Source organism: Watersipora subatra, chromosome 11 (assembly GCF_963576615.1).
Source record: "Watersipora subatra chromosome 11, tzWatSuba1.1, whole genome shotgun sequence".
Taxonomy (NCBI): domain Eukaryota; kingdom Metazoa; phylum Bryozoa; class Gymnolaemata; order Cheilostomatida; family Watersiporidae; genus Watersipora; species Watersipora subatra.
The window spans coordinates 12,485,788-12,503,274 of record NC_088718.1 but is presented as its reverse complement, the minus strand read 5'-3'; the positions used below and the strand labels follow the sequence as shown (position 1 = coordinate 12,503,274).

Sequence of the window (17,487 nt, the reverse complement as noted above, 5' to 3'; positions counted from 1 at the left end):
GAGACACGTTATTAACGCAGAGTTATAATAATGCTCACCAAGCCGTGACTATATTGTCCAATGGGCGTTCGCTGATTATTGCCACGTTTCTCATTAGCGTCTGTTGAAGCTTACTAAATGTCTACGGCCATATCACGTTGAAAACGCCAGTTCTCGTCCGATCACTGAAGCTAAGCAACGTTGAGCCCGGTTAGTACTTGGATGGGTGACCGCCTGGGAATACCGGGTGCTGTAGACCTTTAGTTTTTATCAAAATTATACTAATTTAGAATTTTCAAGCTTCTTTAATTCACTCTATCTCTTGATATAGAATAAAAAATCATTTCCGCTTGAAAGTCTTTTAATTCGCTCTATCTCTTGATGTAAAATAAAAAATCATTTCCGCTTGAAAGTCTTTTAATTCGCTCTATCTCTTGATGTAAAATAAAAAATCATTTCCATTTAAAAGTCTTTTAATTCGCTCTATCTCTTGATTTAAAACAAAAAATCATTTCCATTTAAAAGTCTTTTAATTCGCTCTATCTTTTGATATAAAATAAAAAATCATTTCCATTTAAAAGTCTTTTAATTCGCTCTATCTTTTGATATAAAATAAAAAATCATTTCCATTCAAAGGTTTTAGCCGAAACTGGATAATATGAATATTATTAGTACTTGATGCTATCCGGCTAGCTTCAATCTCCTCATCTTCACCAGCCATGCGCCGCTGCTACCCGTGTATTTTAAAGAGGATATAATTTCGATTCGTTTTCATTTTGCGCGGCGTAATAGCTCAAGAAATTCGCGTTAAGATTTCCTTTTAATTGCGCAACTCGTATGTCGGCGTTACGAGTTTATCTAAAAGCTAAAATAAATAACTAAACGAAACTCGACTCGGCCTTTCGCCGCAAAATACGCATTCTCGTAATGTAAACTCGAGCGATCGTCTTCGATCGTGATGAAACAAAACCGTACTCGCGGATGCGTAAAAGTCTAAAAGGTAAATTGTGTCAAAAAGTTTCGAAACGATTTACAAACCGGAACGTGGAATCTACGTTACGACGGCAACTAAGTTCGGTGATGAGCGCGGGCCAGCGCGTAGCTAAGGTTGCTCCATCAGTTTTTATCTTTGCGGAATTATCTCTAGCGAAAAGCCTACTTTCGCGTAAGGTCATTTCCACGCGATTATAATTATTTAAAAGGAAAATATTTACCGTAGTTTTCAAAATGCTGACGAAATAATCTAAAGCGCGTGAAGCGGCGGTAACGAGCCTGCAACCTTCGTACGAATCGGCGAGATCTTGAACGCTATGCGTTTAGCCAATGAGTGAACGAGTCGAATATTATCGAGCGCGAACAACCACGCCGTCGAAGTATGAGAGTACACACGACTCCTAATTTGCACAATATCAACGATTCGTTTGAGCCGGGAATATTCGTTACGCAATGGCAAAGTTTTAAGCTATACGTTCGAAGTAACTCGATAGCTTTTCATAGCTAATGAGCGAGCTGGACGAATAACCGGCAGCGCGATTGACCGCTCTTTCAAATATTGAGAGAGCGAACGAATCCTAGTTTACATGGTACGCATGAATGTTTCGTTGCAGCGCGATTAACCGCTCTTTCAGATGTTGAGAGAGCAAACGAATCCTAATTTACACGTGTATATAGTAGACGTACTACGATTGTTTCGTTAGGAGTTGAAGCTACTCGCGCGGCGGTCGAACGCGAGCGTACTCGTTTGGAGGCTATTACACCATTTCTAAAGCATCGCTTTATTTGGTTCGACGTGAACATCTTTTTAACACACCTGTTCGCGTAAGTAAAAGCTTTCTATGTAGGGCTGTTTTCTTTCGAACTCGTAGATGAGAAGAACAAGCCAAAGAACGGCGCTTACTACTCACCTGTCTTTACACGCGTAGACATTAGATAGCCGGTAAACTAATAAGATCTACGATAGCGCGTCACTTTATGTCGAGAAAAAGTAACAAACTTCCTTTAAAAGAGATTTCTTCGGATTAAAAGTGAGAATATGTTATTTTTATGTTGAGATCGGACGCTGCAACAGTTTTCGTTATACACGAGTAGAGTACATCCTTCGACTACAAAAAGTGTCGCGCTTTAATTGATCACGCTTGCCAGAAGGGTTTTGACGCGGAAATGCAGCAGCAAAGTTATATATACTGTTACACACTACACGTACGTAGTACATAGTACATAGTACATAGTATATGTATATATATATAACGCATACGTAGTACATGTTCATGTACATGTACATGTACATGTACATGTAGATGAAGATAGCGCGAAGATCGCGATGAAGATAGCAAGATGTAAAAATAAATAAAAAGTCTACAGCACCCGGTATTCCCAGGCGGTCACCTATCCAAGTACTAACCGGGCTCGACGTTGCTTAGCTTCAGTGATCGGACGAGAACTGGCGTTTTCAAAGTGATATGGCCGTAGACACTGATGCGCTCTTCGAGACACGCTATTAACGCAGAGTTATAATAATGCTCACCAAGCCGTGACTATATTGTCCAATGGGCGTTCGCTGATTATTGCCACGTTTCTCATTAGCGTCTGTTGAAGCTTACTAAATGTACTAAATAGTTTTTATCAAAATTATACTAATTTAGAATTTTCAAGCTTCTTTAATTCACTCTATCTCTTGATATAGAATAAAAAATCATTTCCGCTTGAAAGTCTTTTAATTCGCTCTATCTCTTGATGTAAAATAAAAAATCATTTCCATTTAAAAGTCTTTTAATTCGCTCTATCTTTTGATATAAAATAAAAAATCATTTCCATTTAAAAGTCTTTTAATTCGCTCTATCTTTTGATATAAAATAAAAAATCATTTCCATTCAAAGGTTTTAGCCGAAACTGGATAATATGAATATTATTAGTACTTGATGCTATCCGGCTAGCTTCAATCTCCTCATCTTCACCAGCCATGCGCCGCTGCTACCCGTGTATTTTAAAGAGGATATAATTTCGATTCGTTTTCATTTTGCGCGGCGTAATAGCTCAAGAAACTCGCGTTAAGATTTCCTTTTAATTGCGCAACTCGTATGTCGGCGTTACGAGTTTACCTAAAAGCTAAAATAAATAACTAAACGAAACTCGACTCGGCCTTTCGCCGCAAAATACGCATTCTCGTAATGTAAACTCGAGCGATCGTCTTCGATCGTGATGAAACAAAACCGTACTCGCGGATGCGTAAAAGTCTAAAAGGTAAATTGTGTCAAAAAGTTTCGAAACGAATTACAAACCGGAACGTGGAATCTACGTTACGACGGCAACTAAGTTCGGTGATGAGCGCGGGCCAGCGCGTAGCTAAGGTTGCTCCATCAGTTTTTATCTTTGCGGAATTATCTCTAGCGAAAAGCCTACTTTCGCGTAAGGTCATTTCCACGCGATTATACTTATTTAAAAGGAAAATATTTACCGTAGTTTTCAAAATGCTGACGAAATAATCTAAAGCGCGTGAAGCGGCGGTAACGAGCCTGCAACCTTCGTACGAATCGGCGAGATCTTGAACGCTATGCGTTTAGCCAATGAGTGAACGAGTCGAATATTATCGAGCGCGAACAACCACGCCGTCGAAGTATGAGAGTACACACGACTCCTAATTTGCACAATATCAACGATTCGTTTGAGCCGGGAATATTCGTTACGCAATGGCAAAGTTTTAAGCTATGCGTTCGAAGTAACTCGATAGCTTTTCATAGCTAATGAGCGAGCTGGACGAATAACCGGCAGCGCGATTGACCGCTCTTTCAAATATTGAGAGAGCGAACGAATCCTAGTTTACATGGTACGCATGAATGTTTCGTTGCAGCGCGATTAACCGCTCTTTCAGATGTTGAGAGAGCAAACGAATCCTAATTTACACGTGTATATAGTAGACGTACTACGATTGTTTCGTTAGGAGTTGAAGCTACTCGCGCGGCGGTCGAACGCGAGCGTACTCGTTTGGAGGCTATTACACCATTTCTAAAGCATCGCTTTATTTGGTTCGACGTGAACATCTTTTTAACACACCTGTTCGCGTAAGTAAAAGCTTTCTATGTAGGGCTGTTTTCTTTCGAACTCGTAGATGAGAAGAACAAGCCAAAGAACGGCGCTTACTACTCACCTGTCTTTACACGCGTAGACATTAGATAGCCGGTAAACTAATAAGATCTACGATAGCGCGTCACTTTATGTCGAGAAAAAGTAACAAACTTCCTTTAAAAGAGATTTCTTTGGATTAAAAGTGAGAATATGTTATTTTTATGTTGAGATCGGACGCTGCAACAGTTTTCGTTATACACGAGTAGAGTACATCCTTCGACTACAAAAAGTGTCGCGCTTTAATTGATCACGCTTGCCAGAAGGGTTTTGACGCGGAAATGCAGCAGCAAAGTTATATATACTGTTACACACTACACGTACGTAGTACATAGTACATAGTACATAGTACATAGTATATGTATATATATATAACACATACGTAGTACATGTTCATGTACATGAACATGTACATGTACATGTACATGTACATGTACATGTACATGTAGATGAAGATAGCGCGAAGATCGCGATGAAGATAGCAAGATGTAAAAATAAATAAAAAGTCTACAGCACCCGGTATTCCCAGGCGGTCACCCATCCAAGTACTAACCGGGCTCGACGTTGCTTAGCTTCAGTGATCGGACGAGAACTGGCGTTTTCAACGTGATATGGCCGTAGACACTGAAGCGCTCTTCGAGACACGTTATTAACGCAGAGTTATAATAATGCTCACCAAGCCGTGACTATATTGTCCAATGGGCGTTCGCTGATTATTGCCACGTTTCTCATTAGCGTCTGTTGAAGCTTACTAAATGTCTACGGCCATATCACGTTGAAAACGCCAGTTCTCGTCCGATCACTGAAGCTAAGCAACGTCGAGCCCGGTTAGTACTTGGATGGGTGACCGCCTGGGAATACCGGGTGCTGTAGACCTTTAGTTTTTATCAAAATTATACTAATTTAGAATTTTCAAGCTTATTTAATTCACTCTATCTCTTGATATAGAATAAAAAATCATTTCCGCTTGAAAGTCTTTTAATTCGCTCTATCTCTTGATGTAAAATAAAAAATCATTTCCGCTTGAAAGTCTTTTAATTCGCTCTATCTCTTGATGTAAAATAAAAAATCATTTCCATTTAAAAGTCTTTTAATTCGCTCTATCTCTTGATTTAAAACAAAAAATCATTTCCATTTAAAAGTCTTTTAATTCGCTCTATCTTTTGATATAAAATAAAAAATCATTTCCATTTAAAAGTCTTTTAATTCGCTCTATCTTTTGATATAAAATAAAAAATCATTTCCATTCAAAGGTTTTAGCCGAAACTGGATAATATGAATATTATTAGTACTTGATGCTATCCGGCTAGCTTCAATCTCCTCATCTTCACCAGCCATGCGCCGCTGCTACCCGTGTATTTTAAAGAGGATATAATTTCGATTCGTTTTCATTTTGCGCGGCGTAATAGCTCAAGAAATTCGCGTTAAGATTTCCTTTTAATTGCGCAACTCGTATGTCGGCGTTACGAGTTTATCTAAAAGCTAAAATAAATAACTAAACGAAACTCGACTCGGCCTTTCGCCGCAAAATACGCATTCTCGTAATGTAAACTCGAGCGATCGTCTTCGATCGTGATGAAACAAAACCGTACTCGCGGATGCGTAAAAGTCTAAAAGGTAAATTGTGTCAAAAAGTTTCGAAACGATTTACAAACCGGAACGTGGAATCTACGTTACGACGGCAACTAAGTTCGGTGATGAGCGCGGGCCAGCGCGTAGCTAAGGTTGCTCCATCAGTTTTTATCTTTGCGGAATTATCTCTAGCGAAAAGCCTACTTTCGCGTAAGGTCATTTCCACGCGATTATAATTATTTAAAAGGAAAATATTTACCGTAGTTTTCAAAATGCTGACGAAATAATCTAAAGCGCGTGAAGCGGCGGTAACGAGCCTGCAACCTTCGTACGAATCGGCGAGATCTTGAACGCTATGCGTTTAGCCAATGAGTGAACGAGTCGAATATTATCGAGCGCGAACAACCACGCCGTCGAAGTATGAGAGTACACACGACTCCTAATTTGCACAATATCAACGATTCGTTTGAGCCGGGAATATTCGTTACGCAATGGCAAAGTTTTAAGCTATACGTTCGAAGTAACTCGATAGCTTTTCATAGCTAATGAGCGAGCTGGACGAATAACCGGCAGCGCGATTGACCGCTCTTTCAAATATTGAGAGAGCGAACGAATCCTAGTTTACATGGTACGCATGAATGTTTCGTTGCAGCGCGATTAACCGCTCTTTCAGATGTTGAGAGAGCAAACGAATCCTAATTTACACGTGTATATAGTAGACGTACTACGATTGTTTCGTTAGGAGTTGAAGCTACTCGCGCGGCGGTCGAACGCGAGCGTACTCGTTTGGAGGCTATTACACCATTTCTAAAGCATCGCTTTATTTGGTTCGACGTGAACATCTTTTTAACACACCTGTTCGCGTAAGTAAAAGCTTTCTATGTAGGGCTGTTTTCTTTCGAACTCGTAGATGAGAAGAACAAGCCAAAGAACGGCGCTTACTACTCACCTGTCTTTACACGCGTAGACATTAGATAGCCGGTAAACTAATAAGATCTACGATAGCGCGTCACTTTATGTCGAGAAAAAGTAACAAACTTCCTTTAAAAGAGATTTCTTCGGATTAAAAGTGAGAATATGTTATTTTTATGTTGAGATCGGACGCTGCAACAGTTTTCGTTATACACGAGTAGAGTACATCCTTCGACTACAAAAAGTGTCGCGCTTTAATTGATCACGCTTGCCAGAAGGGTTTTGACGCGGAAATGCAGCAGCAAAGTTATATATACTGTTACACACTACACGTACGTAGTACATAGTACATAGTACATAGTATATGTATATATATATAACGCATACGTAGTACATGTTCATGTACATGTACATGTACATGTACATGTAGATGAAGATAGCGCGAAGATCGCGATGAAGATAGCAAGATGTAAAAATAAATAAAAAGTCTACAGCACCCGGTATTCCCAGGCGGTCACCTATCCAAGTACTAACCGGGCTCGACGTTGCTTAGCTTCAGTGATCGGACGAGAACTGGCGTTTTCAAAGTGATATGGCCGTAGACACTGATGCGCTCTTCGAGACACGCTATTAACGCAGAGTTATAATAATGCTCACCAAGCCGTGACTATATTGTCCAATGGGCGTTCGCTGATTATTGCCACGTTTCTCATTAGCGTCTGTTGAAGCTTACTAAATGTACTAAATAGTTTTTATCAAAATTATACTAATTTAGAATTTTCAAGCTTCTTTAATTCACTCTATCTCTTGATATAGAATAAAAAATCATTTCCGCTTGAAAGTCTTTTAATTCGCTCTATCTCTTGATGTAAAATAAAAAATCATTTCCATTTAAAAGTCTTTTAATTCGCTCTATCTTTTGATATAAAATAAAAAATCATTTCCATTTAAAAGTCTTTTAATTCGCTCTATCTTTTGATATAAAATAAAAAATCATTTCCATTCAAAGGTTTTAGCCGAAACTGGATAATATGAATATTATTAGTACTTGATGCTATCCGGCTAGCTTCAATCTCCTCATCTTCACCAGCCATGCGCCGCTGCTACCCGTGTATTTTAAAGAGGATATAATTTCGATTCGTTTTCATTTTGCGCGGCGTAATAGCTCAAGAAACTCGCGTTAAGATTTCCTTTTAATTGCGCAACTCGTATGTCGGCGTTACGAGTTTACCTAAAAGCTAAAATAAATAACTAAACGAAACTCGACTCGGCCTTTCGCCGCAAAATACGCATTCTCGTAATGTAAACTCGAGCGATCGTCTTCGATCGTGATGAAACAAAACCGTACTCGCGGATGCGTAAAAGTCTAAAAGGTAAATTGTGTCAAAAAGTTTCGAAACGAATTACAAACCGGAACGTGGAATCTACGTTACGACGGCAACTAAGTTCGGTGATGAGCGCGGGCCAGCGCGTAGCTAAGGTTGCTCCATCAGTTTTTATCTTTGCGGAATTATCTCTAGCGAAAAGCCTACTTTCGCGTAAGGTCATTTCCACGCGATTATACTTATTTAAAAGGAAAATATTTACCGTAGTTTTCAAAATGCTGACGAAATAATCTAAAGCGCGTGAAGCGGCGGTAACGAGCCTGCAACCTTCGTACGAATCGGCGAGATCTTGAACGCTATGCGTTTAGCCAATGAGTGAACGAGTCGAATATTATCGAGCGCGAACAACCACGCCGTCGAAGTATGAGAGTACACACGACTCCTAATTTGCACAATATCAACGATTCGTTTGAGCCGGGAATATTCGTTACGCAATGGCAAAGTTTTAAGCTATGCGTTCGAAGTAACTCGATAGCTTTTCATAGCTAATGAGCGAGCTGGACGAATAACCGGCAGCGCGATTGACCGCTCTTTCAAATATTGAGAGAGCGAACGAATCCTAGTTTACATGGTATGCATGAATGTTTCGTTGCAGCGCGATTAACCGCTCTTTCAGATGTTGAGAGAGCAAACGAATCCTAATTTACACGTGTATATAGTAGACGTACTACGATTGTTTCGTTAGGAGTTGAAGCTACTCGCGCGGCGGTCGAACGCGAGCGTACTCGTTTGGAGGCTATTACACCATTTCTAAAGCATCGCTTTATTTGGTTCGACGTGAACATCTTTTTAACACACCTGTTCGCGTAAGTAAAAGCTTTCTATGTAGGGCTGTTTTCTTTCGAACTCGTAGATGAGAAGAACAAGCCAAAGAACGGCGCTTACTAATCACCTGTCTTTACACGCGTAGACATTAGATAGCCGGTAAACTAATAAGATCTACGATAGCGCGTCACTTTATGTCGAGAAAAAGTAACAAACTTCCTTTAAAAGAGATTTCTTCGGATTAAAAGTGAGAATATGTTATTTTTATGTTGAGATCGGACGCTGCAACAGTTTTCGTTATACACGAGTAGAGTACATCCTTCGACTACAAAAAGTGTCGCGCTTTAATTGATCACGCTTGCCAGAAGGGTTTTGACGCGGAAATGCAGCAGCAAAGTTATATATACTGTTACACACTACACATACGTAGTACATAGTACATAGTATATGTATATATATATAACGCATACGTAGTACATGTTCATGTACATGAACATGTACATGTACATGTACATGTAGATGAAGATAGCGCGAAGATCGCGATGAAGATAGCAAGATGTAAAAATAAATAAAAAGTCTACAGCACCCGGTATTCCCAGGCGGTCACCCATCCAAGTACTAACCGGGCTCGACGTTGCTTAGCTTCAGTGATCGGACGAGAACTGGCGTTTTCAACGTGATATGGCCGTAGACACTGACGCGCTCTTCGAGACACGCTATTAACGCAGAGTTATAATAATGCTCACCAAGCCGTGACTATATTGTCCAATGGGCGTTCGCTGATTATTGCCACGTTTCTCATTAGCGTCTGTTGAAGGTTACTAAATGTCTACGGCCATATCACGTTGAAAACGCCAGTTCTCGTCCGATCACTGAAGCTAAGCAACGTCGAGCCCGGTTAGTACTTGGATGGGTGACCGCCTGGGAATACCGGGTGCTGTAGACCTTTAGTTTTTATCAAAATTATACTAATTTAGAATTTTCAAGCTTCTTTAATTCACTCTATCTCTTGATATAGAATAAAAAATCATTTCCGCTTGAAAGTCTTTTAATTCGCTCTATCTCTTGATGTAAAATAAAAAATCATTTCCGCTTGAAAGTCTTTTAATTCGCTCTATCTCTTGATGTAAAATAAAAAATCATTTCCATTTAAAAGTCTTTTAATTCGCTCTATCTCTTGATTTAAAACAAAAAATCATTTCCATTTAAAAGTCTTTTAATTCGCTCTATCTTTTGATATAAAATAAAAAATCATTTCCATTTAAAAGTCTTTTAATTCGCTCTATCTTTTGATATAAAATAAAAAATCATTTCCATTTAAAAGTCTTTTAATTCGCTCTATCTTTTGATATAAAATAAAAAATCATTTCCATTCAAAGGTTTTAGCCGAAACTGGATAATATGAATATTATTAGTACTTGATGCTATCCGGCTAGCTTCAATCTCCTCATCTTCACCAGCCATGCGCCGCTGCTACCCGTGTATTTTAAAGAGGATATAATTTCGATTCGTTTTCATTTTGCGCGGCGTAATAGCTCAAGAAACTCGCGTTAAGATTTCCTTTTAATTGCGCAACTCGTATGTCGGCGTTACGAGTTTACCTAAAAGCTAAAATAAATAACTAAACGAAACTCGACTCGGCCTTTCGCCGCAAAATACGCATTCTCGTAATGTAAACTCGAGCGATCGTCTTCGATCGTGATGAAACAAAACCGTACTCGCGGATGCGTAAAAGTCTAAAAGGTAAATTGTGTCAAAAAGTTTCGAAACGAATTACAAACCGGAACGTGGAATCTACGTTACGACGGCAACTAAGTTCGGTGATGAGCGCGGGCCAGCGCGTAGCTAAGGTTGCTCCATCAGTTTTTATCTTTGCGGAATTATCTCTAGCGAAAAGCCTACTTTCGCGTAAGGTCATTTCCACGCGATTATAATTATTTAGAAGGAAAATATTTACCGTAGTTTTCAAAATGCTGACGAAATAATCTAAAGCACGTGAAGCGGCGGTAAAGAGCCTGCAACCTTCGTACGAATCGGCGAGATCTTGAACGCTATGCGTTTAGCCAATGAGTGAACGAGTCGAATATTATCGAGCGCGAACAACCACGCCGTCGAAGTATGAGAGTACACACGACTCCTAATTTGCACAATATCAACGATTCGTTTGAGCCGGGAATATTCGTTACGCAATGGCAAAGTTTTAAGCTATGCGTTCGAAGTAACTCGATAGCTTTTCATAGCTAATGAGCGAGCTGGACGAATAACCGGCAGCGCGATTGACCGCTCTTTCAAATATTGAGAGAGCGAACGAATCCTAGTTTACATGGTACGCATGAATGTTTCGTTGCAGCGCGATTAACCGCTCTTTCAGATGTTAAGAGAGCAAACGAATCCTAATTTACACGTGTATATAGTAGACGTACTACGATTGTTTCGTTAGGAGTTGAAGCTACTCGCGCGGCGGTCGAACGCGAGCGTACTCGTTTGGAGGCTATTACACCATTTCTAAAGCATCGCTTTATTTGGTTCGACGTGAACATCTTTTTAACACACCTGTTCGCGTAAGTAAAAGCTTTCTATGTAGGGCTGTTTTCTTTCGAACTCGTAGATGAGAAGAACAAGCCAAAGAACGGCGCTTTCTACTCACCTGTCTTTACACGCGTAGACATGAGATAGCCGGTAAACTAATAAGATCTACGATAGCGCGTCACTTTATGTCGAGAAAAAGTAACAAACTTCCTTTAAAAGAGATTTCTTCGGATTAAAAGTGAGAATATGTTATTTTTATGTTGAGATCGGACGCTGCAACAGTTTTCGTTATACACGAGTAGAGTACATCCTTCGACTACAAAAAGTGTCGCGCTTTAATTGATCACGCTTGCCAGAAGGGTTTTGACGCGGAAATGCAGCAGCAAAGTTATATATACTGTTACACACTACACGTACATAGTACATAGTACATAGTATATGTATATATATATAACGCATACGTAGTACATGTTCATGTACATGAACATGTACATGTACATGTACATGTACATGTACATGTACATGTACATGTAGATGAAGATAGCGCGAAGATCGCGATGAAGATAGCAAGATGTAAAAATAAATAAAAAGTCTACAGCACCCGGTATTCCCAGGCGGTCACCCATCCAAGTACTAACCGGGCTCGACGTTGCTTAGCTTCAGTGATCGGACGAGAACTGGCGTTTTCAACGTGATATGGCCGTAGACACTGATGCGCTCTTCGAGACACGCTATTAACGCAGAGTTATAATAATGCTCACCAAGCCGTGACTATATTGTCCAATGGGCGTTCGCTGATTATTGCCACGTTTCTCATTAGCGTCTGTTGAAGCTTACTAAATGTCTACGGCCATATCACGTTGAAAACGCCAGTTCTCGTCCGATCACTGAAGCTAAGCAACGTCGAGCCCGGTTAGTACTTGGATGGGTGACCGCCTGGGAATACCGGGTGCTGTAGACCTTTAGTTTTTATCAAAATTATACTAATTTAGAATTTTCAAGCTTCTTTAATTCACGCTATCTCTTGATATAGAATAAAAAATCATTTCCGCTTAAAAGTCTTTTAATTCGCTCTATCTCTTGATGTAAAATAAAAAATCATTTCCGCTTGAAAGTCTTTTAATTCGCTCTATCTCTTGATGTAAAATAAAAAATCATTTCCATTTAAAAGTCTTTTAATTCGCTCTATCTCTTGATTTAAAACAAAAAATCATTTCCATTTAAAAGTCTTTTAATTCGCTCTATCTTTTGATATAAAATAAAAAATCATTTCCATTTAAAAGTCTTTTAATTCGCTCTATCTTTTGATATAAAATAAAAAATCATTTCCATTTAAAAGTCTTTTAATTCGCTCTATCTTTTGATATAAAATAAAAAATCATTTCCATTCAAAGGTCATTTCATTTCCATTCATTTCCATTTTAGCCGAAACTGGATAATATGAATATTATTAGTACTTGATGCTATCCGGCTAGCTTCAATCTCCTCATCTTCACCAGCCATGCGCCGCTGCTACCCGTGTATTTTAAAGAGGATATAATTTCGATTCGTTTTCATTTTGCACGGCGTAATAGCTCAAGAAACTCGCGTTAAGATTTCCTTTTAATTGCGCAAGTCGTATGTCGGCGTTACGAGTTTACCTAAAAGCTAAAATAAATAACTAAACGAAACTCGACTCGACCTTTCGCCGCAAAATACGCATTCTCGTAATGTAAACTCGAGCGATCGTCTTCGATCGTGATGAAACAAAACCGTACTCGCGGATGCGTAAAAGTCTAAAAGGTAAATTGTGTCAAAAAGTTTTGAAACGAATTACAAACCGGAACGTGGAATCTACGTTACGACGGCAACTAAGTTCGGTGATGAGCGCGGGCCAGCGCGTAGCTAAGGTTGCTCCATCAGTTTTTATCTTTGCGGAATTATCTCTAGCGAAAAGCCTACTTTCGCGAAAGGTCATTTCCACGCGATTATAATTATTTAAAAGGAAAATATTTACCGTAGTTTTCAAAATGCTGACGAAATAATCTAAAGCGCGTGAAGCGGCGGTAACGAGCCTGCAACCTTCGTACGAATCGGCGAGATCTTGAACGCTATGCGTTTAGCCAATGAGTGAACGAGTCGAATATTATCGAGCGCGAACAACCACGCCGTCGAAGTATGAGAGTACACACGACTCCTAATTTGCACAATATCAACGATTCGTTTGAGCCGGGAATATTCGTTACGCAATGGCAAAGTTTTAAGCTATGCGTTCGAAGTAACTCGATAGCTTTTCATAGCTAATGAGCGAGCTGGACGAATAACCGGCAGCGCGATTGACCGCTCTTTCAAATATTGAGAGAGCGAACGAATCCTAGTTTACATGGTACGCATGAATGTTTCGTTGCAGCGCGATTAACCGTTCTTTCAGATGTTAAGAGAGCAAACGAATCCTAATTTACACGTGTATATAGTAGACGTACTACGATTGTTTCGTTAGGAGTTGAAGCTACTCGCGCGGCGGTCGAACGCGAGCGTACTCGTTTGGAGGCTATTACACCATTTCTAAAGCATCGCTTTATTTGGTTCGACGTGAACATCTTTTTAACACACCTGTTCGCGTAAGTAAAAGCTTTCTATGTAGGGCTGTTTTCTTTCGAACTCGTAGATGAGAAGAACAAGCCAAAGAACGGCGCTTTCTACTCACCTGTCTTTACACGCGTAGACATTAGATAGCCGGTAAACTAATAAGATCTACGATAGCGCGTCACTTTATGTCGAGAAAAAGTAACAAACTTCCTTTAAAAGAGATTTCTTCGGATTAAAAGTGAGAATATGTTATTTTTATGTTGAGATCGGACGCTGCAACAGTTTTCATTATACACGAGTAGAGTACATCCTTCGACTACAAAAAGTGTCGCGCTTTAATTGATCACGCTTGCCAGAAGGGTTTTGACGCGGAAATGCAGCAGCAAAGTTATATATACTGTTACACACTACACGTACGTAGTACATAGTACATAGTACATAGTATATGTATATATATATAACGCATACGTAGTACATGAACATGTACATGTACATGTACATGTAGATGAAGATAGCGCGAAGATCGCGATGAAGATAGCAAGATGTAAAAATAAATAAAAAGTCTACAGCACCCGGTATTCCTAGGCGGTCACCCATCCAAGTACTAACCGGGCTCGACGTTGCTTAGCTTCAGTGATCGGACGAGAACTGGCGTTTTCAACGTGATATGGCCGTAGACACTGATGCACTCTTCGAGACACGCTATTAACGCAGAGTTATAATAATGCTCACCAAGCCGTGACTATATTGTCCAATGGGCGTTCGCTGATTATTGCCACGTTTCTCATTAGCGTCTGTTGAAGCTTACTAAATGTCTACGGCCATATCACGTTGAAAACGCCAGTTCTCGTCCGATCACTGAAGCTAAGCAACGTCGAGCCCGGTTAGTACTTGGATGGGTGACCGCCTGGGAATACTGGGTGCTGTAGACCTTTAGTTTTTATCAAAATTATACTAATTTAGAATTTTCAAGCTTCTTTAATTCACTCTATCTCTTGATATAGAATAAAAAATCATTTCCGCTTGAAAGTCTTTTAATCCGCTCTATCTCTTGATGTAAAATAAAAAATCATTTCCGCTTGAAAGTCTTTTAATTCGCTCTATCTCTTGATGTAAAATAAAAAATCATTTCCATTTAAAAGTCTTTTAATTCGCTCTATCTCTTGATTTAAAACAAAAAATCATTTCCATTTAAAAGTCTTTTAAGTCGCTCTATCTTTTGATATAAAATAAAAAATCATTTCCATTTAAAAGTCTTTTAATTTGCTCTATCTTTTGATATAAAATAAAAAATCATTTCCATTTAAAAGTCTTTTAATTCGCTCTATCTTTTGATATAAAATAAAAAATCATTTCCATTCAAAGGTTTTAGCCGAAACTGGATAATATGAATATTATTAGTACTTGATGCTATCCGGCTAGCTTCAATCTCCTCATCTTCACCAGCCATGCGCCGCTGCTACCCGTGTATTTTAAAGAGGATATAATTTCGATTCGTTTTCATTTTGCGCGGCGTAATAGCTCAAGAAACTCGCGTTAAGATTTCCTTTTAATTGCGCAACTCGTATGTCGGCGTTACGAGTTTACCTAAAAGCTAAAATAAATAACTAAACGAAACTCGACTCGGCCTTTCGCCGCAAAATACGCATTCTCGTAATGTAAACTCGAGCGATCGTCTTCGATCGTGATGAAACAAAACCGTACTCGCGGATGCGTAAAAGTCTAAAAGGTAAATTGTGTCAAAAAGTTTCGAAACAAATTACAAACCGGAACGTGGAATCTACGTTACGACGGCATCTAAGTTCGGTGATGAGCGCGGGCCAGCGCGTAGCTAAGGTTGCTCCATCAGTTTTTATCTTTGCGGAATTATCTCTAGCGAAAAGCCTACTTTCGCGTAAGGTCATTTCCACGCAATTATAATTATTTAAAAGGAAAATATTTACCGTAGTTTTCAAAATGCTGACGAAATAATCTAAAGCGCGTGAAGCGGCGGTAACGAGCCTGCAACCTTCGTACGAATCGGCGAGATCTTGAACGCTATGCGTTTAGCCAATGAGTGAACGAGTCGAATATTATCGAGCGCGAACAACCACGCCGTCGAAGTATGAGAGTACACACGACTCCTAATTTGCACAATATCAACGATTCGTTTGAGCCGGGAATATTCGTTACGCAATGGCAAAGTTTTAAGCTATGCGTTCGAAGTAACTCGATAGCTTTTCATAGCTAATGAGCGAGCTGGACGAATAACCGGCAGCGCGATTGACCGCTCTTTCAAATATTGAGAGAGCGAACGAATCCTAGTTTACATGGTACGCATGAATGTTTCGTTGCAGCGCGATTAACCGCTCTTTCAGATGTTGAGAGAGCAAACGAATCCTAATTTACACGTGTATATAGTAGACGTACTACGATTGTTTCGTTAGGAGTTGAAGCTACTCGCGCGGCGGTCGAACGCGAGCGTACTCGTTTGGAGGCTATTACACCATTTCTAAAGCATCGCTTTATTTGGTTCGACGTGAACATCTTTTTAACACACCTGTTCGCGTAAGTAAAAGCTTTCTATGTAGGGCTGTTTTCTTTCGAACTCGTAGATGAGAAGAACAAGCCAAAGAACGGCGCTTTCTACTCACCTGTCTTTACACGCGTAGACATGAGATAGCCGGTAAACTAATAAGATCTACGATAGCGCGTCACTTTATGTCGAGAAAAAGTAACAAACTTCCTTTAAAAGAGATTTCTTCGGATTAAAAGTGAGAATATGTTATTTTTATGTTGAGATCGGACGCTGCAACAGTTTTCGTTATACACGAGTAGAGTACATCCTTCGACTACAAAAAGTGTCGCGCTTTAATTGATCACGCTTGCCAGAAGGGTTTTGACGCGGAAATGCAGCAGCAAAGTTATATATACTGTTACACACTACACGTACATAGTACATAGTACATAGTATATGTATATATATATAACGCATACGTAGTACATGTTCATGTACATGAACATGTACATGTACATGTACATGTACATGTACATGTAGATGAAGATAGCGCGAAGATCGCGATGAAGATAGCAAGATGTAAAAATAAATAAAAAGTCTACAGCACCCGGTATTCCCAGGCGGTCACCCATCCAAGTACTAACCGGGCTCGACGTTGCTTAGCTTCAGTGATCGGACGAGAACTGGCGTTTTCAACGTGATATGGCCGTAGACACTGATGCGCTCTTCGAGACACGCTATTAACGCAGAGTTATAATAATGCTCACCAAGCCGTGACTATATTGTCCAATGGGCGTTCGCTGATTATTGCCACGTTTCTCATTAGCGTCTGTTGAAGCTTACTAAATGTCTACGGCCATATCACGTTGAAAACGCCAGTTCTCGTCCGATCACTGAAGCTAAGCAACGTCGAGCCCGGTTAGTACTTGGATGGGTGACCGCCTGGGAATACCGGGTGCTGTAGACCTTTAGTTTTTATCAAAATTATACTAATTTAGAATTTTCAAGCTTCTTTAATTCACTCTATCTCTTGATATAGAATAAAAAATCATTTCCGCTTAAAAGTCTTTTAATTCGCTCTATCTCTTGATGTAAAATAAAAAATCATTTCCGCTTGAAAGTCTTTTAATTCGCTCTATCTCTTGATGTAAAATAAAAAAT

General features: G+C 39.6%; 13 non-coding genes across 13 annotated transcripts; 6 read left to right on the top strand and 7 right to left on the bottom strand.

Moving 5' to 3' along the window:
- Window positions 1-119: 119 nt before the first annotated feature.
- LOC137409284 (5S ribosomal RNA) lies at window positions 120-238 on the top strand. The gene has a single exon (XR_010980512.1). It is a non-coding gene; the product is annotated as a 5S ribosomal RNA (ribosomal RNA).
- Window positions 239-2,331: 2,093 nt separating this feature from the next.
- Window positions 2,332-2,450, bottom strand: LOC137409197 (5S ribosomal RNA). Its single transcript, XR_010980434.1, has one exon. It is a non-coding gene; the product is annotated as a 5S ribosomal RNA (ribosomal RNA).
- A 2,152-nt stretch (window positions 2,451-4,602) lies between these two features.
- On the bottom strand, window positions 4,603-4,721 carry LOC137409672 (5S ribosomal RNA). The gene has a single exon (XR_010980881.1). It is a non-coding gene; the product is annotated as a 5S ribosomal RNA (ribosomal RNA).
- A 134-nt stretch (window positions 4,722-4,855) lies between these two features.
- Window positions 4,856-4,974, top strand: LOC137409313 (5S ribosomal RNA). The gene has a single exon (XR_010980539.1). It is a non-coding gene; the product is annotated as a 5S ribosomal RNA (ribosomal RNA).
- Window positions 4,975-7,067: 2,093 nt separating this feature from the next.
- LOC137409196 (5S ribosomal RNA) lies at window positions 7,068-7,186 on the bottom strand. The gene has a single exon (XR_010980433.1). It is a non-coding gene; the product is annotated as a 5S ribosomal RNA (ribosomal RNA).
- A 2,120-nt stretch (window positions 7,187-9,306) lies between these two features.
- On the bottom strand, window positions 9,307-9,425 carry LOC137409670 (5S ribosomal RNA). Its single transcript, XR_010980879.1, has one exon. It is a non-coding gene; the product is annotated as a 5S ribosomal RNA (ribosomal RNA).
- Window positions 9,426-9,559: 134 nt separating this feature from the next.
- LOC137409311 (5S ribosomal RNA) lies at window positions 9,560-9,678 on the top strand. Its single transcript, XR_010980538.1, has one exon. It is a non-coding gene; the product is annotated as a 5S ribosomal RNA (ribosomal RNA).
- Window positions 9,679-11,850: 2,172 nt separating this feature from the next.
- LOC137409669 (5S ribosomal RNA) lies at window positions 11,851-11,969 on the bottom strand. The gene has a single exon (XR_010980878.1). It is a non-coding gene; the product is annotated as a 5S ribosomal RNA (ribosomal RNA).
- A 134-nt stretch (window positions 11,970-12,103) lies between these two features.
- LOC137409310 (5S ribosomal RNA) lies at window positions 12,104-12,222 on the top strand. Its single transcript, XR_010980537.1, has one exon. It is a non-coding gene; the product is annotated as a 5S ribosomal RNA (ribosomal RNA).
- Window positions 12,223-14,389: 2,167 nt separating this feature from the next.
- On the bottom strand, window positions 14,390-14,508 carry LOC137409142 (5S ribosomal RNA). The gene has a single exon (XR_010980382.1). It is a non-coding gene; the product is annotated as a 5S ribosomal RNA (ribosomal RNA).
- Window positions 14,509-14,642: 134 nt separating this feature from the next.
- LOC137409131 (5S ribosomal RNA) lies at window positions 14,643-14,761 on the top strand. Its single transcript, XR_010980372.1, has one exon. It is a non-coding gene; the product is annotated as a 5S ribosomal RNA (ribosomal RNA).
- Window positions 14,762-16,921: 2,160 nt separating this feature from the next.
- LOC137409668 (5S ribosomal RNA) lies at window positions 16,922-17,040 on the bottom strand. The gene has a single exon (XR_010980877.1). It is a non-coding gene; the product is annotated as a 5S ribosomal RNA (ribosomal RNA).
- A 134-nt stretch (window positions 17,041-17,174) lies between these two features.
- LOC137409309 (5S ribosomal RNA) lies at window positions 17,175-17,293 on the top strand. The gene has a single exon (XR_010980536.1). It is a non-coding gene; the product is annotated as a 5S ribosomal RNA (ribosomal RNA).
- Window positions 17,294-17,487: the final 194 nt, after the last annotated feature.